The sequence below is a fragment of the Mustela lutreola genome, chromosome 8, assembly GCF_030435805.1.
Source record: "Mustela lutreola isolate mMusLut2 chromosome 8, mMusLut2.pri, whole genome shotgun sequence".
In the NCBI taxonomy this organism is placed as follows: Eukaryota; Metazoa; Chordata; class Mammalia; order Carnivora; family Mustelidae; genus Mustela; species Mustela lutreola.
The window spans coordinates 129,742,136-129,764,472 of NC_081297.1; the positions used below are offsets into that span (position 1 = coordinate 129,742,136).

Consider the following 22,337-nt stretch of genomic DNA (forward strand, 5'->3'; position numbering starts at 1 on the left):
TCTGGCCTGTTCATCTGCACATTCTTCTTAAATTCCTCAACACTTGATTTTCTGACCTGGTTCTCAGCCACTCAGTGTCAGCGTGTGGTCTGGCATTATGAGAAATTTTCCAGTCTGTTGGGTGGAAGTAATCCAATCCTGCTACTGTTTGCAGTAGAAGGGAGTGAGAGAACAAAGGCAAGATCCAAGAAAACAAGAAAAGTTCTGAGGCCTAGAAGAAGTGGCATCGTGTAGTAACAATCTGGAGAAGTGGAATTGGAGGTGACTAAGAAGGCCAAAAGATGGAATGTCCAGAGAATAGACCACTCTCTGGCTGGGAGCTGTGGGGACGAAGAGCAGAATGCCCTGTGTCTGGATTCTTCTGGGCATGATCAGGTACTGCAGCAGGATGGGCCGGGGGACTGTGTCAAGGCCAGAAAAGGTAGACTTTGTCCTCCTGGGACAGAACAAGGGCCAAGAAACTGATTCAGTTGTAATTGTAGCTGCAGGAGCTCAAGTCTGAGGGTAGAGCATGGTGCCCTAGTGGAGTATCCCAGTAGCAAAACACAGTTTGGGCAGACAGTTCCAACTGGCAGCCCAAGATAAAGTAGCATTCGAGAACATACATGTGGGTGGTATTCCCTCCCCAGTGGCACGGAGGATTCTGCATTAGGCAACACTCCTAGTTCCAGGCAGAAGAGTGTTCAGTCTGTCAATGGGTGGCAGGGTCTCAGTCATTTAGCTCAAAGCAAACCTTTGGTTAAAACCATTGATAAGATGGCAAAAATGGGCTGTGTGACCCGGAGGACAGAGCAAGACTCAAGGAGGGAGCCTCAGACTGAGGCTCAGGAATGAGACAAATGAGTCAAGGCTGCTGCAGTGATGAGAGCAGGGGCCCTGCAACAGGCCTAGCACAGCAGCAAGAATTGTTTGATGTGCAGTCATGTAAAATGGGTTAGAGTTTAGTTATCTGCAGCTTTAGGTAAGGCTTGAACTTGAGAGTGGGTGGAGGTGCAAGGTTTGGTCTTGAGATGGAGAGGTGGTGATTCCACCTGTAGTGAGGAGGAGGGATGCTCAAATTTAGAGCTGAAATGGGAAGCAGACAACCTGCAAGGTAGTTCTCTCTCCTCACACTCTACCTTGCTGTCAGTCTCGAAAACTGAGACTCCCAAACTGGTTTAAACTGGTTTAGGTGCATCTGCCTCACTTGCATTTGAGATGAACTAGATAATACTGCCTGGTTAAGTAGGGGAAGAAGCTTTCAAACGATCTTGATCATCCCACTTAAGATTATCTGTCATCATTCATCTCCTCAGCCTTTCAAAAGATGTTGGTATAACATTTGGATTTGAAGTGATGACTGCATCAAAAATGAAAAATGCAAAAACTGTAAAGTCTAGGTGCACATGAACAGGAGGACTGCTCCCAAGATTTATTCCTGTGTTTATTATTTGAGTAAATCATAAGTAATACCTACGATCTAATTTGGGATATTAGTCATGATTAATTTTAGAGAGACATGATAATCCCTTTAAAGAAATCTTCCGGCCAGTTATGTCAATTTTGCCAATCCATTGTGTAGGTTTAACTGTGCTACTGTGCTGCTGTATGACCTTTGCCATTTGCCACAGTGTCATGTGTTTAAATGGCACATCAAGGTAGGCTGATGGTTGCCACTTGCTTATAAACTTTAAAAATATACTTCAGCAATTTGTTCCATATTTATATCTTAGCATGTGATTTTGCTTTGTGACACACAAAAGATAAATCTTATATTTAGGAACCATGTGCTAGGGAAGCTGGTAGAGTAGAATGTAATTGACTTTTTTTCCCTGCAGCTCTTGAAGAAATCGGATGTGAACCCAGATTAGGTGGTGGCACACATATTTTTGTAAAAGGAATTTTACTTGTTGAGGCTGAATTTATACTTACGAGCCTCAGTCATCCTTGGTTCCTCTCTCTCCCTTCCAAAGTCAGTTTTTACCTTGTTCTACCCATTCTTCTGCCACAACATCCCTGAATCTAATCTGTCTCCTTCTGTCTGTCACTATAGGCAGTGACTTTTCATATCCCCTAAGAGTACTTGTGCTTAAAGTCCTTTTCCCTCCATCCATTCTTGATATTGCCACTAAAGTCAGGGTATTAACACACAAATCTTATCAGAAGACTGTGCTGCTCCTAGCATTTTTTACATAATTAAGTTTAAACCGCACTGGATGACATTTGAGGGGCTGGTGATCTGGTCCTAATTTATCTCTTTAACCTCCTTTCCTGACTCTCTCATCCCTGACACACACACTGAGCCTCCAGCAACATCCCTCTGCTTCTCAACATGCTCTGCACAGTCATATCTTCATGGCTCTTGATACATGCTGTTTCCTCTGCTCACAGATTCTTTCTGGGTTTCTGTCCAGCTGACCCCTTCGATGCATCCATTAAGGACTGGTTCAGAGACCCACTTCTGTGCAATCTTCCCTCCTTCCCTCAATCAGAGGTAAGCAAGACCTTCATGAGTCTCCACAGCATTTGGAAGGCACCTATGTGGAAAACTAGGTATATTGCATTGTAAGATTTTGTTTATGATGAGTCTGTCTCTTCCACTCAGCTAGGAGCTCCAGAGAAACCAGTGGCCGTTACTTGTTCATCTATGTTTTATGCTCCCTCCTGCTTCTCCACCTGCTCTTCCAATCTCCAGGGTCTAGTATGGACCCCAATAAACCCCCCAGAACACCTGCTGGTTTCAAAATGAGTGATAATTTTATATGGGATTTCATGAGTTCCTTTAGTTTTACTTTCTTAACAAACTTCATGCTTATTCAGGCAAATCCACTTCCAGGTCCAGCTTACTGACTTTTTGATTCAAGTTCCCAGTCATTTCTCTCCTTTGGCGCAAAACTGATTGCACAGTACATACTGAAATCCTACTGTTCAAATTATATGTCAAAGTCTGAGAGTCCCAGGTCTTTTGCCAAGCTCAAATAATATACTTCTTAAAGCCATGGACTAAATTAAGCGCCAGTGAAAATGCTCTCCACATCGTCTCAGTTGTTTTTGCAGAACAACCATTTCTGTATAGCTCTTTCTCCTAATTTTTACCTTAAACTTTTCATTAGATACAGGCCATTTCTCCCTGTCTCATCATCTTCTGAGACCGTACATTATCCTGTTACTTCATTTATAATGGGAGCATATTTATTTTCTGTGATGATGGCTCCCGTGAGCCTTCCTTTTTCTTAGCTACCTACATAAAGTTAACTTCCTCAGTGGCAAATTAAGGACAGATACAAGCAGCCTGGGAACCAGGCTCTGTCACCATGGGGGGCCGCCCACTCAGCCTCCTTCTGTTCAACCATCCGAAAGATGCAGCTGCTAAGCCAGCCCCAGCATTGGGCTGCTCTCCCCCTGCCTTCTCTTTATCTCATCGAGGGAGTGGAGAAATCCCTTTCTCCATCAGGAACTGGTTGGGTTCGGATCCTGAGTTCTCTAGACTCTCCTCTTCTCCTCCCCCTACCCCAGCTGCCTACCATCTCCCTCCTACACCAAGGCCAGCAGTGACTGCGCTCCAAGACTCCCCCTCCTTCCAGAACTGCCTCTTGGTTTCCATAGCAACAGAAAATGTTGGTGGGAAGCAAAAATGCTTAACTGCAACTAGTGTTGGGGCTGAGAGGAGGAGGTGAAATGTGGGCCTCTCTGGAGGCTGCAGAATGAGGGAAAGGGGAGCACCCAGGTGAAAGCTGGGGAGAAAGAAGCCAGACGAGGAGCCCTCAGAGGACAGAAGGACAGGGAGGTTCAAGGGGAATGTGCACTGGCAAGCAGAAAACACATTGGTTAAGAACATGAGCTAGGAGGAGAAACGAGAGGAAAGACTTAAAGAAAGGAAAGCAGAATTCTAAATATAGTGAGTGAGGGGTTAGATTAGGTATAAAATTTGAAATCAGTGATTTTTATTTCAAAGGTGAGTAGTGGAAGGCAGTAAGTATAATGCAAAAAAGGGGGTGTTCCAGCTAAATAATAATAATAATTATATATATATATATATATATATATAAAAGGCAATGATTATATACCTGAGCTGGGCTTGTAATGGGTGTCCCTACTTATCAGGCATGGGTTACTGATCTTCTCTGATCCTGAGTTTGCTCCTCTGTTTCCTCATCTACTAAAAGAGAATTATTATCTACTTCAAAAAGTTGTGGGGATCAAGTAGAAGAAAGCATACTAAATGGTCACTCATAGCAGGTCAGGTAGCTTTGTTTTGTTTTAGCCATTGTTTGAGGTTGAGGATTGGTATTTTGATGAGGACTTGGGGCTGGAAATTTAAGCCAAAATTCATGGCAAACCATGCATTGTTATATAGTTTCTTTGCATATCCATTTCAATTTTCCATGTGTGTTCAGTAGAAGTTATCATGGTGACACAAACCTTGAGTACATGGTGTCATCACCAGACTCAATTCTAGCTGTTTCATCACAAATGGGAATCATCCCTTTCCTTCAAACAACTTCACCTGAGCTTTCAAAAAAGGCTCCCATGATATTTGCTCATTTCCTCTCCTATACAGCTATAGTACTTTTGGCCTCATAACCTCTTACTCTTCTTTCTTCCCTTAATTCAAGAGGTTGCTGCAAAGATAGTAGTCCATGTCCACAATCATGTTTATAGTGATCCACTGGTATTTTTTGAATGAATGTCTGTGCCATGACTTCCATTAGGACTCCAAGGCAAAATAATCCAGAAAACTTTTGACCTAACTAGTGATGCCTAAAAGCTGATTTGATATTATTGCAGTGGCTCTACTTCTCTGCCTTCTTGTTCTTACACTGTGACGTAACAGCAACGATGATGACTGAGCTTGCTGTTCCAAGTGCTCTGCGTGGACAGACTAACTGTCACCTGAAGCCAATGAGATTAATACGTACTTGTTGTCATGCCTGTTTCCATGTGTGGAAACTGAAGGACAGAGCCAGTACGAAAATTACCCAAGATCATATGCCTTGTAAGTCTCAGGGCTGCTGGCATCAAGGCAGAGTCTATCCTTTTTGTCAAAACACTATGCTCCTTCTCCATGGAAGAAATAACTGGGCTCCATTAGGAACTGTGGCTTCATGCTATTCTTACTGCTCTTTTTTTTTTTTTCTAAAGATTTTATTTATTTGACAGAGAGCACAAGTAGGCAGAGAGGCAGGTAGAAAGAGAGAGGAAGGGAAGCAGGCTCCCCGCTGAGTGGAGAGCCCAATGCGAGGCTTGATCCCAGGACCCTAAGATCATGACCTGAGCCAAAGGCAGAGGCTTTAATCCACTGAGCCACCCAGGCACCCCTATTACTGCTCTTTAGAGGCAACTGTTTTTTAAAATGAGAATGTGTGACTATGCTCCCTGGCTTCTGTTTCAAGATGTGTACTGAGCCCATTGGTTTATCTCTTTTTTCCCCCCACTTAGGTCCCAGTAAAAATCTGAAAAGGAATAAAAACCTCACAACAAGGAAGATAACTGGAGAAAGGCTATAGGAGTATAAGAGGTTTCACTAAGCATCCAGAAGTCAGGAAGAGCATGGAAAAGCATTAATGGTGCACTGAAGTTGATATAGCTTCAGCCAGGGGTGTTTCCTGAATGAAAAAAGGAACTCAGGTTGCCTGTTGGGGATCCTAGAGGTTTCAGCCTGAGAGAAGGAGGGTGGGGTGAAAGAAGACACTGAGAAGTGGATGGAAAATGGGGACAAATTAATAACAACCTGTGTACAGAACAGTTGCCCCCTTGACCACAATACTCATTGCCCACCACTTCCCCCACTTGGTATTTCTCTCTTTCCTCAGGCCAAGAGGAAAATAGATACTTATTCTCTAAAGATATCTGAAAAATCTTTCTTCGGAGAACAAGAGCAGTTAGTATGGTGGTATTTGGGACACCCTGATCATTACAGGGGCACTCTACTCACTACAAAGTGAGGCCTGGAAGTTAAAAATAAAATTAAAAAAAAAAAGTGCCTATGTGCAGAGTTTCCAGTGAGCACTTCCACTGCTTCTTCCTGAAATATGGACAGAAAACCACAAGCTACCAGACATTGAAAGATAGCCTGTGGAAAGGAAAGAAAAACCAAAGCACAACAGAAAGACTAACTCTACAAATAATTCAAAGGAGAGAATTTCAAAATAAAAATGATCATCCTCTAACTGGTATCCCTGGACAGATTCAAAGCAATGTTATATGTAAGGAAAAAGAAAAGGGTACCATGAGAAAGGAATAGAGTAGAAGACAGGACTTTGAGAGATTAAATGTTTTATTGCCAAAGTTAAAAATTTAGAAAAAATTAGTTTAGAAAATTTAGAAATTTAGGAAAAAAAATCAATTTAGAGATTGAACTCAATCTCTTAGAGTATAAGATAAAATAGAAAGATATTGTAAATGTTAGAGAGTGGATAAGTGAACCTTATAAGAGGTTATGAGGCCAACTAAGTGGGTCTAATATCTGGCTAGTAAATGTCTGCAAAAAGGCAATAGAGAAAATGAAATGAGAGAAATGACCAATGAAGTAATAGAAGAGAATTTCCCAGAATGTTATTTTTATATTTAAAGTGCCTAACAAGTGTGAAACAGGATGAAGAAGACACCCACTTAGTCACAAGTTGGTGACACATGAGGATACCAAGGATAAAGAGAGAAGATCCTAAAAACTTCTGAGAGGGAAAAAGGTCACCTATCAAGGAATCAATGTCAGACTTTCTCACAACCACATCAAAGACAACAAGACAAAGGAGCAATGTCTTCTAAGCTCTGAGAAAAATTAGATGCAACCTGGAATTACACACTAAACTACAATATTAATCAACCACGGGGGCAGAATACAGGCATTTTTAGAATCACAAGGCTTAGAAAGTCACCTGTCATGTATTTTTCAGCTCTTTCTTTTTTAAAGTTGTTTGAGTGTATACTTTAGCAGTGTGAGAAAAATCAAACCAAGAGAGAAGAAAATATCCAAGAAACAATGGATTCAATTCAAGAGTGCAATAAAGAGAGTCCCAGAATGAGGACTATGAGGCAGTCCCAGAAAATAAGTGCAGCTTGGGACAGGAAGACTGGGAAATGGGGTCCCTAAGAAAAAGTAGGTCAGAAAAATAGATAGTATGATGGAGAATGTAAAAACCTAAGGACAAATAAAGACAGAAATGAAAAAGAGAGGAAAAGTAATCAGAAATGATAGGGAAAAGAAAACAAATATTAAAAATAAATAAAAGGTGAGTTCTAGGATAATTCTCATGTTTCATTCATTGTGTGAATGGTGTGTGGCCATGATCATTGATGCCCACACTCATCAGGGTGGGAGTAGGAGCCTAGGGATGGGGTTTTCATCCCTGATATATATTCCCATAACCCACGAGGGTCATGGAGGCAGAGAAACACTGTACTTCATATACCAGTGCAAGCGTGGACAATGAAGACTTCTGCAGGGACCACCACAAGTCAGTTTCCCTACTTGCCTGGCAACACTGGGGTCTTTAGTATGATAGGAGGACATCAGAAACCAATATTGCTGGTGGTGGAATTTTCTACTAGCTCTAGCATGAAGACAAAACTAAATTAATTTCATACATTACAAAGTGATATTTCATAGTACCTGAATTTGTGGGCCAAGATTCAATCCGCAACTCTACTGGGGATAGAACCAAGTAGGAAAGAGAAAAAATGATGGTATAAATGAACTAAATCCTCACCTCGCATGTTATTTACTCTGTCAGTAAATGATGTCTAGAGTGAGAACTAAGGATATATGCATCTCATATGGAGATAATTTCCAGAGCCATTAAGCACAGAAATGTTTAAGGTATTTATTTCTGGAAAGTGAGGTTAGGAGTGGGGAGAGGATATAGGACATTGTTTGCATTCAAGTTTTATTTGTACGTTTGTTTTGATGTCATCTATCTATCTATCTATCTATCTGTCTATCATCCACCTATCTATATTCCAAAAAATGTTTAAAAGTATGTCTTTTTCTGTTAATCCATCTGTCCAAATTTCCTTGCTACAATGAGTTGTTTAAATTGTTCTTGTGTCTAGTGTAAGCCACCTTCTTGGAAGAGGATGAGGTGGCAAATCAAATAATTAACCAGTCACAGGCATCCACTCATCCCTTTGCCAAACCTTTTCCTTTCTCATTTCCATGAGTGCTCTCTAGGACACAAGGAAGACCCCATTAGTACTGTCATTGTCTCAGTTGTGGGGTAACAGGAAGCTGAGGAGCCTTAATTTTCTACATCTAGACTTTGGCTCTGAAAATTGCTACTAAATTGGTAAGCTCTGATTACAGCTTTTTAATGTGCACTGTTTTTCCCTGAGCTGTCGAACAATCTTCTGAATTAGTATCAATAAAATGATTTCTAACAGGATCTCTGACACCAGAAGTTGCCACTGACGCCAATGTAATTATTATCTCCGGACCCAGCAAGCCAGGCAGCACAGATAATCACCTACAACTATAGGCTGATAATTAGTCAGTCAGTCAACTGATGTTGAGTGCTCACAGGGAGGTTCTGGGGGGCGGGGTGACAAGGGAAGAGAAGACCCTACCAGTGACCTTTCCTCAGGGCATATCAAACTAAAAGGAGCTGAGGATGCAGAGAAGAGCAGAAAAGCAGAGATTCATACCTATCAAAAGACAGGTTATATAGACAGGGCCCTGGAGATACAAGCTGGACTGGAATAAAAATGAACTCTCCCTGATCTGGCCCATGTCGACCTCCCTGGTTTTATGTATTGCCTCTTTTTGTTTTTGCCTCCTGCATCCCAACTGGACCCAAACCTTTGGATGTCCCCTTATGTGCCTCCAAGCTAATAGGTTTCATTTACCTGAGAAGTTACTCCATCACTCAGCCTTCATCAGGCTGTGAATTTTCCCAGTCCATCAAGAGTTAGTATAAATCTGACTCTTTCTGTGGAGCCTTGCCTGAGCCACTCATTTTGATGCTTCTACTCTATTCTGAATTATAGTTCCAATCAGTTATTGTGCAGAAGTAATCTGTTTTCATGTTTCTGCAGTAGATCGTAAGCTTCAAGAGAGGAGAGTCTGGGTATATTACTCATTCCAAAAGAATTAAAATAGTTAATATTTGTAAAATACTTAGAACAGTGCCTAGAATATTAGCATTTTATAACCATTTATAATCATTATCTTTATTATTATCATCGTTATTATGATCAGTCTTTGTGTTCAGGAGCTCCAGCATAAGGTCTGGCATGTGAAAGTGGCAGCTAAGCAAATACTTCTTCATTTGAATTATTGGAACTGAAATCAAACAACCTGAGTTTCAGAGATGAGGAGGTTGGCATGTGTTTTGGCAGTGGCCATGGTTCCAAAATGAAAGTGAGGACGACTTCTTTGGTTATTGGAAACATAAAGAAGGGAATACCTTTGAAGAAGCAAAAGATCTCACAGGTGAATAAATTAAGGTTTGGAGGATAGGAGGGTATTTCTGATGGTATGAAACTAGTGAACACAGATTTCTTGCTGGCTTTGAGAGCCTACTAGCCCTCAGAAGATGGGCTTGTTTGGAGACAGACTTAATGTAACTCAAGTAAAATCAATTTTCTTCATGATTACCTGGAAATAGAAGGCCAATTGGTCAGACAGATGTTTCTCTGCTCATCCTTCTTTGCTGTCTGTATATGGGATGTGCTCGTGTGTGCTGCCATCTGGGTGAGCCTATCTGGGCACAGATAGGATGGATCATTAAGCTGTCTTTCCATATGGTGCATGAGTAGCATCTGAACCATGCTTTCACAGGTAGGTAGCATTTTCATTCACAGGGGCATTTCATGATCCTTAGGATTGTGCCAGATCAGTATTTCTTTTATTGAAACACTACATGCATTTTGCAATCTCACCGCCTTTGTTTATGGTTTCATTCAGTCTTGTATCATTGGCCCTATTCTTCTCTGTTTACATAAATCCTATCCAAGCCCATTTCTTTCAGAGAGCTTCCCTGACCACTCTGGTTCACAGATATCTCCTCATTTTCAGAACTCATAGAAATTCATAGATTCTAACATTTATTTCTCCCATGGTTATGTTCTATACTGTGAAAACACTTACGCTGTTGTCCTTTATGGCTATTTGAGTGTGTACAGTTATTTAGCATACTTATGCCAGTGTCAGCTCCCTAAGTAGACTGTAGGATCTTTAACAGGAGCCTGTATTATGCCTCTTTCTAGTCTCCACCACAATTGGCACAGTTTGAGGAGTACAGTAGGTATACAATAGGTATTTCCTTAGGAATGAATGGATAAGTCTCCCAGGAAATCCATTAAAAAAGATTTTCGTAGGCGCCCCCTCATAAATGCTTACTTACTTTCCACTTTAGATTGTTAACCCATATTAAAGGATAAAAGATGCAGGTTTAAAACACACAGATTTATATTTTAAAATGCTATAGTCTTCATAATCTGTGTTTGTTAATATACTACTAGTATTTGTTCATTTACTTTATAGTCTGGATGCAAGTTTAGGTTAGGGATACTGGACAAATCTACTAGACCCTTAGATATTTAAATATATTCTTAAAAATCAATTATCACAATTTGGTCAACCTTAATTAAGGGAACATCTTATTGGTGTGAGCAGTTGGGTGTCCTTGAGTATGTTTCTTAGGGAAAGGGCTAAATGCCATCTAGTTCCCTGGAAGTCCCATAGTACTCTGCCAACAGCACGCTCTACTGCTTGACCTCTAAGCCTGAAAGGCTCAGGTCTTTGAGCGAATTTATAGTCGATTAATCAAGGTCTGTGGTGAGTTAAGAGTAAATTAAGGTGACATAAATTTCTAACATCCTTCAGAGTTATTTGACATAAGGTCATGAGATAGGTGGGTTATAAGTATTTTGGTGCTTCTAGCATAATTCATGTAAGTGTTTTCCTTGTATCCAGTGTATTATGAAGGCAAGAGCAATGAAGCCTTATGGCAGTTTCTGTGTGTCATTGTGCTGTCAGTGATTCCAAAGTGGTTTGCCAGCTAAATGGACCAGCATTCCTGTCACCATCATGATTCATTGCCTACTGAAAACACACAGCTAGTCTTAATCTGCTTCTCACCACTACCTTGTGAACTAGGTAGTACTAGCTCATATCTGCACTTGGGAAACTGATGCTCAGGGAGGTTTAGTGACCAGCCCATGATCTCACACAACTAGAAGAAGCCAGACCATGAAATCAATCCTGTATCTTAAAGTGCAGTAGTCTTTGCCATTCCTACGAAGCAAAATTATTAAAAATCTTAAATAAACCCTTGACATGGTTTTGCAGTTCTACTCAATTTTCCTAGTAAATTCTCTTGCCTACTTTTCGAAATGACTCTATATCCCCTCTATCTTTAAATCTTCCACATTCTTGTCTCATAATTCACTTGAAAATAGAAACCACTATGGGTTCCTGGGTGGCTCAGTGGGTTAAAGCCTCTGCCTTTGGCTAGGTCATGATCCCAGGGTCCTGGGATCGAGCCCTGCATCGGGCTCTCTGCTCAGCAGGGAGCTTGCTTCCTCCTCTATCTCTCTGCCTGCCTCTCTGCCTACTTGTGATCTCTGTCTGTCAAATAAATAAATAAAATCTTAAAAAAAAAAAAGAAAATAGAAACCACTAGAGCAAATATACCTTCATATTCTCATCACTCTCTATAAAAATCACTATAGTATCCATCCTCTATCTTCTTTACTATTACAATAGGAACCTCCCATCAAAGACAATTCCTCCACTTATCTCTGGATTCCAACCTTTATTCATTCATTTCCTTTATTCATTCATTTCCTCTCACTTTATTCATCCATCCATTCATTCATTCATTCAATCCTTCTTCTCCAATATAGTATTTCGATTTCTATCTGATCATTCCTTTCAGTAGCCAAACATGACTTCAATCTTTTCTGTTTAAAAAAAAAAAAATCTTCCTTTGACCTCGAAATCACCCTTAGCTACTTGCTTATGTCTGTATTTCGACTCTCAGCAAAACTTCCTTCAATAGTTATCCACTCTATTACTTCTTTAACCCAATGCATTATGTACTCGTTCTGTACTCCTTACTCCAGTGAATGAATGTACGCTTGTCAAGTTTTCCAGTGACCTCTAATGCTGCCAGATTGGTGGCTCTTTCTCTGGTCTCACTTTGCTTGATCTCTCATCACCATTCTATTCAATTGATCACTTTCTCATGGAAAAAGTTTTGTGGAAAGATATTTCCTCTTTTAGACATTTTGAATTTGAGGTGTTGATACAAAATAGAAGTAGAATTTTTTTTTAACCTTTGTTGAGGATAAGTGAGGTCACCTATGGTGAATGTGTGGAATGAGAGAGAAGAGATGGAAAGGGCTAAACCCTAGGGGATAGCAAGAGGCAGGGAAGTCTACAAAGGAGCCAGAGAAGGGTAGTTATTAGGGCTAGAGATGCCATGGATACAGAAGACAAGGAGGAAACAAGTGGTCAACAGAAACAAAGACCAGATAAAGATGGAGTAAGTGAGAACTGGAAATAATACAGTGTACTTGGAGAATTAAGAGTTCATTAGTCAACATTTATAAATAATTTTAAGATGTTGACAAAGGCTCATTGTATCAAGGCCTGACTGTGTTAATTTGAAGAGCAAACCAGTGAGTGTAGTCATTTCTTTGGAGAAGCTTTGTTGTGAAGGCAAGAAGAGAATCCAGAATAGACATAGGATTAAGGGAGGGTTTTGAAAAAAAAAATTAGGTTATATCTGAGCTTGTTCAGAGATTGTAGAAAAGAAGGCTTAACCAATGTTACACCATTTATGCTAGAACTAGGAGATAATTTATTTAGTCTCCTGGATTGAGATAATATATGCATAATAGTTTAAATACTATAAAGGGCAATAGGAATTTAATATGGTGTTCTCATTTCTAGTACATCATAATTAATTATCAGGAAGTAAGTGGATTATGTTTTTTGACTGCATAACCATTCCATTATCCCCATTACCCCCCCAAAAGAATCTCATTATTATTTATCCAGCAGTTCTTAATTGATTGAATGATTGAATGATTGAGTTCTTAAATGATTGATATGAATGATATTCTGCTTGCCCCCCCCCTTTTTTTAAGGAGTGGGGGATTTCCTTTTTCTTTTTTTTTTTTTTTAAAGATTTTATTTATTTATTTGACAGAGAGAAATTACAAGTACACTGAGAGGCAGGCAGAGAGAGAGAGAAGGAAGCAGGCTCCCTGCTGAGCAGAGAGCCCGATGCGGAACTCGATCCCAGGACCCTGAGATCATGACCTGAGCCGAAGGCAGCGGCTTAACCCACTGAGCCACCCAGGCGCCCCAGGAGTGGGGGATTTCTAAAGTAGATGTTGACTGGCCTGTATTTTCTGTTCACTTGTTCTGAGCTAGCAGATAACTGGATGGGTTACATAGTTATAGGCCTGATGAATACTAAGTTCCCAGCTCTTCTTTACAGGATTATTCCTTCCTGATAAAAGAGTGTATAATATAACTCTTGTCAAATAAAATTGAGATACTCCAGATTCTAGGCTTGTTATTCCCAGAGCTCCTTCAAAACTCTGGAAGGAGAAACCCAATTCTTCTTGCCAACCATTTAAACAGACATTGGCTTAAAAACGCAAGATGTTCCACAATGCTTTGGATATGAATCCTAATCATCCTTGCTCAGTCTGACAGAAGGTAAAAGTTTAACAATATGAAATTTAATTCTGTGGTCTCAAGGGGCAGAAATCAATGACCTGATATTCAGAGGCCTTTGTTAATTATTCATTGTATTTTTCTTTTCTCCTAATATGCCTCTATAACATCTAAGTAGAGTCATAGGGGCTCTTGTTTCTCAAACCCTCTTAGATCATATGCTCTTAAATGAATGGATAGTTTCCAATGTCTATGATATGCATGGTACATTCTTAGATTAGGAAGTCTGGGATGAAGTCAGCAAAAAGTATACAGTGGCCTGGAAGGTATTATTTCTGTGTCTCTTTAAGCTTGACTTTTCTGGAGGATAATAATACATAGCAATTCATAATGACAACTCACTACACTTTAGAAAAGATTATACGGAAGGGTAAATCATGTCTCCCATGAAAACTACTCTTGTTCAATGCGGTGTCTCCTGTATGTATGGAATGATTTCCACTTAGATGGTCTCATAGTCTGAGGACACACTTGACTTGGAGGTGTGTGTTTTTTTATAACAGTGTGTATAGTGGGAAGTTTCTTAAGTCTGGACTTCCTAATCTCTGCATGAGGCAAGGTTTTTCTTCTCTCTCATAACTCTTCTTGGTACTCTGAATCATCCCTCAAATAACAAGGAATGCTTATGATACTTTGTTTGTTCAGAGCACATACCTTTCTCACCTCTGTTATGTTGCCTGAGCAAATCTTATTGAAAAATTTTTTCCCTTTGGAAAATTTGAAGCTTGAGTGTGTTGGGCAAGATACTTGGTCTCTCTCTAAGTTTTGTAATTGGTAAAACTGGAATAGTAATACATACTTCATAACATTTGTGGGGGAGGTAAATATAATGTATGTAAAAATATATATAGCAAGTTTTTGTTAAACAGTAGTTATTTTATTAAATTGGTTATATTGGGCTGTGCTACCAAATAGTTAACAAATATAAGGATGGCACACAAATGAATATTTCCTGTAAATGTGATTTATTGAGGGGCCAGCAGAGCTGAAATGTAAAATGGAAAGACCATAAGGCTAGAGAGGTAGGAAGTTCTCAGTTCTGGCCTTGCTGCTTTTCATATTAACTAGCATCACAACCTTGTATACAATGACCCATGCATGCGAAACTGGAAGCTATCAGGGAGACTGCATTTACCATTGATGAAAGAATAACATCAGATTCTTTCAACATTTTAAATCTCATGTAAACCTCAGGTAGATTGAGTTTAATTCAATTAGTCAAATATTTAGAGTGTGTGACCATTATGGACTGTGCTTAGCAACAAGAGGGATAATAAAGGATACTGTTGTACACACATTTATTAAGGACTGCTATGGGCTGAACTGTATTCCTCCTAAATTCATATGTTGAAGTCTTCACTCCCAGTACCTCAGAATGCGCCTTTATTTGGAGAAAAGGTCTTTACAGAAGTAATCGAGTTAAAAATTAGGTCATTAGGGTAGGCTCTAATCCAAGATGACTGGGGTCCTTATAAAAAGAGGAAATTTGGACACAGACACACACAGAGAGAAGATGATGTGAAAATACAAGGAGAAGACTATGGGCACGTGAAGGCCTAAAACAGATCATCCCCTCACAACCCTCAGAGGAACCAGTCTTGCCAACACCTTGATCTTGGACTTCTGGCCTCCAGAACTATGACAATAAATTTCTGTTGCTTGCACCACACAGTTTGTGGCCCTTTGCTATGGCAGTCCTAGCAAACAATACAAGGATCTATTATGTGCTAGGAAAATAGTACTGAACAAAACACTGTTGTTTTTCTCAGGGGAAGGAGTAAGGTAGAGAAGCAGATAATTCAGCCTTGTGTGATAAGACTGCTCCATTAGAGGTGTGTATAGGGTGCCATGGGAGACCAGTGAAGGACAGTTGAGTATACCACAACAGAATTTGTAAAAAGCTCCTCCCAACAAGGAACCTCTGAGCTGGGCTTTTTGAAGTAAGAGTTACCCAGGCTAAGGAACAGTGCAGGAAGGGAATGTTCTGGGCAGAGAACAGTGTGTACAAGACGTAGGGTGTGCAAAGACATGGATTTGTGATTAAGCATGGCATAGTTGTAGAACTTTAATAATTCAGCATGGCCAGAGCTTAAGAGGGGTGAAAGATCCATCTGGAGAGGTGAGCAGGGTCCAGACCAGTAGAAGGTGGTTCCACAGAGGAGATTGTGGGAGGGGGGGTGGCTAGAGGAATGGGTCTTTCTTGGAAGAAACAAACTAGGTTAGGTGGGAGGGGAATTATGAAAAAAGGAAAGGTATATATTTGGCAGTGAGTGTTCCAGTGTGATTAGAGCAGAGGCCCTCTTGAGGAGCAGTGGGGATGAGGTAGAAAATTAGAAGTAGGATAAAAAGTTGCTCAAAGGACCGGAAGTATGACAAACTAGGAGTGCTTCAGAGGAAGTGCCAGCGTCCTAGTCAATGTCTGCAATCTAACAGGGGCTCTCTAAGCATTTGCTGAATGAGTGATGGGAGGAAGGATGAAATAATGCGGTTGTGGTGAGTTGAGCAGGGACCGTTGATCAAAGAGGTTTGGTTTTGAAATCCAGGTGGTGCTGGGCAATTTTTTAAAACCTTGTTGAGTTTCATTTATGAATATATAATAATAATAAAATAAGAATACTCTTCATTTATAAATATGGGGATACGAATACTAACCAATATGGTGAGGATTATTTGGGATACTTTATATGAAACTGAATTGAATTTTAAATCCATTCAATCAGTGTTTATCAGAAACTACTATGTGTCAGGCACTGCACTAAGCTTTAGGAATACAGAGATAAATAAGACCCGATCTCTGCCTCTAAAGGAACTCACTTTCTAGGGTGGGAGACAGATATCTGAACATATCATTGCAACGCAATATAATAGAGATGAGCACAGGGTTAAGGGTGGGGTGACAGGGGTGCACAGAGACAAAGTGATTACACCTGCCAGATGCCAGGGTGGTATAAGGAAATACTTCCTCGAGGAAGTGATGCTTAAGCTGAATCATGAACAATGCTGCACAATTAGGTGGAGCAGGAAGAAAAAGGAATTCCAAAGAGAGTGAAAAACAGGCTCCCTTTGCAGCTGTGTTTTTCTAGTTCCTATGCCGGCGCAGTGCTCTTGCTGAAAATATACTCCCGTCTGATTGGCTCCAGCAAAAACACCCTCTCCAGCTCTTATGAGACTCCTGAAGGCTGCCTCTGGCTCTGAATATCCTCAGCTCTTGACCAGGTTCTCTTTAAACCGAAAAGGCCTTTGGGAACCTTGCTGTAGCCACCTGCCAGATTCCTTCACTCCCTTCTCTTTCCTTCTCTCTTTTCTTCCTTTCCTTCATCCTTATTTGCCTTTTTCCTTCCTCTTTTCATCGAACATTTACTGTGTCCACATGTGTAAGCCATGAGTTGTCCTTGGAGATACAGACGGTCAAAACATATTTCTAACTCTCAAGGAGTTAAAAATTATCCAGTGCGTGGGCAGCAAACTATGGCTCTTTCACCAAATCTGCTTGCTTTTGTAAATAAAGTTTTATTGGAACACAGCCACGTATGTTATTTACATATTGCCTATGGCCACTTTCATACTACAACAGCATGTTGAATAGCTGCAACCGAGACCACTTTCAAGGCTTAAAAATATTTACTATCTGGCCCTTGAGAGAACAAATTTACTGACCCTTGTTCTACTATTTGGGTGTGGGAGAAGTGATGGGAGTGGGTGGGCAGGTAAATAAGTAATAGGACACAGTAAAATCAGTAGTAAGATAGGGAACTCCAGAAGAAGGGTTCTTGACCCATACTCGGAGGGCAGGGGAAGAAGAGGCAGCTGAAAGAAGTGACAACTAGGCTAACAACTAAAGGATAAAGAGGAGTTAAGAGGGGGAAGGAAGGTCATTCTTGGCAGAGAGTAGCATGTGCAAAAGGCCAGGCAATGAAAGATAAATACACAGTTCTCTAGATCTGTGAAGACAGAAAATGGTAACAGAAGACGCTGAAAAATAAATTGGGGCCGGGCAGGTCAGAAAGGATCCCGGATATGAAAGCCATATTAAGGATTTTGGAAACATAATCTTCCGCAGGTAATTGAGAATCACTGCAATATTTTAAGCAGAGTAGTGCTAAGGCAAAGATATGCTTTAGAAAGAACACTCTAGCTGCGGTAATACTTAACATTTTTGGGCATTTGTTCTATGCCAAGTCTTTGCGAAATGCTTTGCATGCCAAAATGTATACGGAAATGTTTATTGAGTAGTTGGGCTGCAGTGGAAGTCAGGTAGAAAGAGGCTGAGTAGGACAGCTACGGATCCAGGAGTACTAACAATCTCCCTAATGGATGGACAGGTAGAGCATCATGCACATTTAGCGGGAGGAGGAGAATCAGAGAACAGGATGATTGGAAAGGACAGTGTAATGTTACAGAACCCCAATAAATATCAATAGGGGGTGAAGACCAATAAGGAGTGAGGGCTGGAAATAAGACATTGTAAAGAGGGTAAGAGAAATGAAGTGAGAAGAAAGGGGGCTGGGGTTTGGCAAGAAGCAGGTCACTGCTGATTTCAAAGAGAACAATTTTAGCAGAAGAGCCGGGAAGCAGACAGAATCGTAGGGGTTAAGGAAGTGACTAGAAGTGAGAAAATGGTGGTTGTTGAGAGATCTGTCTTTTAAAAGAAGCAACAAATTTGATCATGGCTGGATTTCTCTTTTTTTTTTTTTTTAACTTTTTTAAAAAAATTATTTATTTATTTGACAGAGAGAGAGAGAGAGATCACAAGTAGGCAGATAGGCAGGCAGAGAGAGAGGGGGGAAGCAGATTCCTCACTGAGCAGAGAGCCCGATGCGGGACTCAATCCCAGGACCCCAAGATCATGACCTGAGCCAAAGGCAGAGGCTTTAACCCACTGAGCCACCCAGGCGCCCCAATTGTGGCTGGATTTCTTAAAATTAGTCCATAATTCAGCAGTATGAATAAGTTTTCTGAGTCATGAAACAAATTCCTCGTCCCAAATATCTGGTCATTTAAAGCAATACTGGAGATGAAATTATGCAAATATGCTGGATAACTAAATTAAAGGCCAATTCATGTGAGCACGAGTTAGTAATGGAAGCTGTAGTACTGCATTATTAGAAAATGGGGCAGCTTATTTTAATGCTTAAAAATGTAACTAGAGTAACTTCCAGATGGAAGAAAAGGCCTCTTCACTATCACCAGATTAAAACTGCAGCTAATGTTTTTTCTGAAAGCCATTCTTCTGAGATGGTCATCCCTGAACATGTCCTCATTTCTGACTTTGCGCTGCACAAGCAATCAGCGTCCTTCCAAGGCTAATGAGGTCTACAAGAACAATTAACAACTCTGCCAGCACCAATATTGCACCCGGCAATTGAAAGAGCTCAAAATATTAAATAACAAGTCCAAAGAACATTTCTCCTAGATCCCTCATTAGATTGATTTTACAGATGAGTAAACCAAATCATAGAGAAGGAAGAGAGTGGAAATGAGAAGTCTTACTTGAGTTCTGTCTCACACCACTGTGAGGCTCTGAGGCTCTTGCCTATTACATTTGTAATTAAGCTGTTGTCCAGATAAAGAATGACTCCCTCCTGGCACTGACTTTTGGATGCCAACAGATTTTAAATGCCTGTAGTTGAAATATATATATTTTATCGTTGTTGCAGAAGTGCACGTGTAATGACTGGACGAAGTTTGTAAAATGACAGCAGCACATTCATTATACCACCCACTTCAGGGCCTAGAGTGTTTCAGGAACAGGGTGGTGTGGGGAATGTGGCAGGTATTTTTTCTCTTGGACCTTTAAATCTCAGTAACTTTACAAAATTTTCTTAAGTCATTTTGAAATAAGAAATCATCTCAAGGGTTATTAGGCTTACCCTTTAGGGACAATTTATTTTCCTGCTTCACAAGTTTAACTTCTTTCTTGGGTCATGATATGTTGCTAAGACACTGAAAAGGTCATTTTATCAGGTCAACTGTAAATGTGCTCTTATTACAGAAAAGTTATATAAAAGAGGAAAAGAAATGTAAGTACATTCGCATATAAAATGCACCACAAAAATGGAAAAGAAATTCTCAACTAAATACTTATAAGATCAATCTTCCTTCAATCTTTTGTTCAGATGGATGGCTTCCAAGAGCTCTGTGGCTCCACTCTTCAGTGTCACCCTGACCTTCAACAAGTCCTTTATGAATGCTACCCATCCAAGTGTACAAAATGCCAAATCAAATAGGGCTCCTGGAATAACTTTATTTTTTTACTCTGTAAAGGATGCATTTGGGGCATCTTAATATTGGTCAAAGCATCCTAAGCCAAGCTAGATGGCAACTGCTAGAAACACAGGAAATGCTAAAAAAAAAAAAAAAAAAATTGGCATAATTCCATTCTTCCCCCCTTTTGATTAGAGTTTACAAATATAACTGTCAGCTAGTTATCCTGGGTGAGGCTATGAGTCAGTCCTCCTCGGATAATAAAAACTTCTTAATTCAATTTTGGACCATAAATTTACCATAACACTGTCAGTGTTTTGTTGTTATCAGTATCTTTACATTTCTTTACTCTCTGCTATGATAGATTTTATCTCTTCCATTGCCTACTGTAATTTGTTGCTGAAAAAAACAATTGTTAGTAAGTAATATGCTGAGGGGTGGTGATTATATAAAAGGATGAGGGGCAAGATCCCTGCGATAGAATGTATGTGTGTACCTATGTGTGTGAGCTCATGAAGGAATGAGTGCCTAATGTGAGTGCAAATAATTTGATAGGCCTGAGAGCAACACTGTAACCTGTTAGAGGTCAAGAACTGTGTATTGTTCACTGTTACATTCTCAGTAATTAACACTGTTTCTAGCACATGTGAAATGTTTAAGGATAGTTTGCTGCACGAATGAGTGAAGGGTACTAATGCTCCAGGTTCATGGGCAAAACAAGGCTTCCAATTTAAAAATGAGGTTGGCATAAGTGACTCTTAATCTCACAAAACAAACTGAGGGTTGCTGGGGGGAGGGGGTTTGGGAGAAGGGGGTGGGATTATGGGCATTGGGGAGGGTATGTGCTTTGGTGAGTGCTGTGAAGTGTGTAAACCTGGTGATTCACAGACCTGTACCCCTGGGGATAAAAATATATGTTTATAAAAAATAAAAAATTAAAAAAAAAGAAAGAAAGATAGAGTTAAAAGAGGAAAAAAAAATAAAAAAATAAAAATGAGGTTGGATTGGGCACCTGGGTAGCTCAGTGGGTTAAGCCTCTGTCTTTGGCTCAGGTCATGGTCTCAGGGGCCCCACATCGGGCTCTCTGCTCAGTGGGGAGCCTGCTTCCCCCTCTCTCTCTGCCCGCCCCTCTGCCTACTTGGGATCTCAGTCTGTCAAATAAATAAAACCTTAAAAAATAAAAATAAAATAAAAATGAGGTTGGAGATCCATCTGTAACAGTCTACTGTGCACCCAGTTGTTATGGCGTGATGTCTATATACACAGAATTATGCTAGGAGTTGTGAGAAAGACCAGAGAATTGAATACACACAAAGTGGACTTGAAGAGTTTCTAGTCTAGTGGGAGAGACAAGAAATATACGAGCAAAAACTTAACTTTGAATTCTAGAGAGTGAATAATGGCATGCCCAATGTAATTTTTCATACCGAATACAACTACTACATAAGTGCAGAGAAAAGAGAGTCTCCAGAGGACTAGAGTCATTACAGAAAGCTACATAAACAAGGCAGGAATTGAGTTAGACATCTGAGGATTTAAAAAGAAAAAAAAAATAAGAGAGAGAGAGGGAAAGGAAAGGAAATAGCTGTCCAGGATGGGGAGAGGAGAGTACAACTAAGCAGTCATCAAGAGAAGAATAGATAGTCTGAGACTTAAAATTTAGGAAGGAGTCATCAGACTTGGAAAAAAGAGATGATGATGATAGAAACATATATAATAAGGAAGTAAAAAGCATGTAGGTTTAGTATACTAAACACTTCATATTTAAAGTTCTTGGTTAAAAAAAAAAAAAGTCATGTTGAAACATAGACATATTTTAGGACCTGGCAGCATCCCCAGAGGCTAGTGAGTAGCACATGCCTCACTAGGAGGAGACTAACCATATATTACTTTGGAGGGGATGAACAGGTAAGTAGGGCTTGAATAAGTCTTCAGATGAAGGATTCTGTATTGAAGGAGCCTTGGATTGCAACATAAATCTAACTCTCCCAAAGTCTTAGATGACCTGATGTAGTTTTGTAGTTATTCCTTATATTTTATCAATTTCCATTTATTATATATATTTAATGGTACAGGAAAGTCAGAACAGTGTATACAAATATCATCAAAGCAAGACCAGGTACATAAAGAATACATTTGGAATTCTGATTTTCAGATACTGAGAAAAAAAAAAAATTCACACAGCAGTAAAATAAAGGAGAAATATTAAGAGCCTAAAGGGGAAGCAATAATTGATAGATAAACAAAAAACAAATGAAGGTCTTACTTTTCTAATCTCTCTAAGAACTGAAGTAAGAAATCTTTATTAAAGTTAATCACAGCCCTGTGGATAAATCATCCATATATTGTATTTATGTGTGAGAATATGTAGAACAGAGTTAGTAAAAAATTTTTTTAAAGCTTTCAATAAATAGTTTGAAAGTCACTTATATGGATCCTTTAAAACATTCATTAATGGAATATT

At 39.9% G+C, this 22,337-nt stretch overlaps 1 protein-coding gene and 1 long non-coding RNA gene across 19 annotated transcripts in view; one reads left to right on the plus strand and one right to left on the minus strand.

Annotated features, from left to right (window-relative positions):
• ANKS1B (ankyrin repeat and sterile alpha motif domain containing 1B) overlaps window positions 1–22,337 on the minus strand; it is a 1,139,726-nt gene that overhangs the window by 364,360 nt on the left and 753,029 nt on the right. The gene's annotated exons all lie outside the window — the stretch shown is intronic.
• LOC131839312 (uncharacterized) lies at window positions 293–5,934 on the plus strand. Its single transcript, XR_009356917.1, has 3 exons — window positions 293–375; window positions 2,371–2,473; window positions 5,419–5,934. It is a non-coding gene; the product is annotated as an uncharacterized LOC131839312 (long non-coding RNA).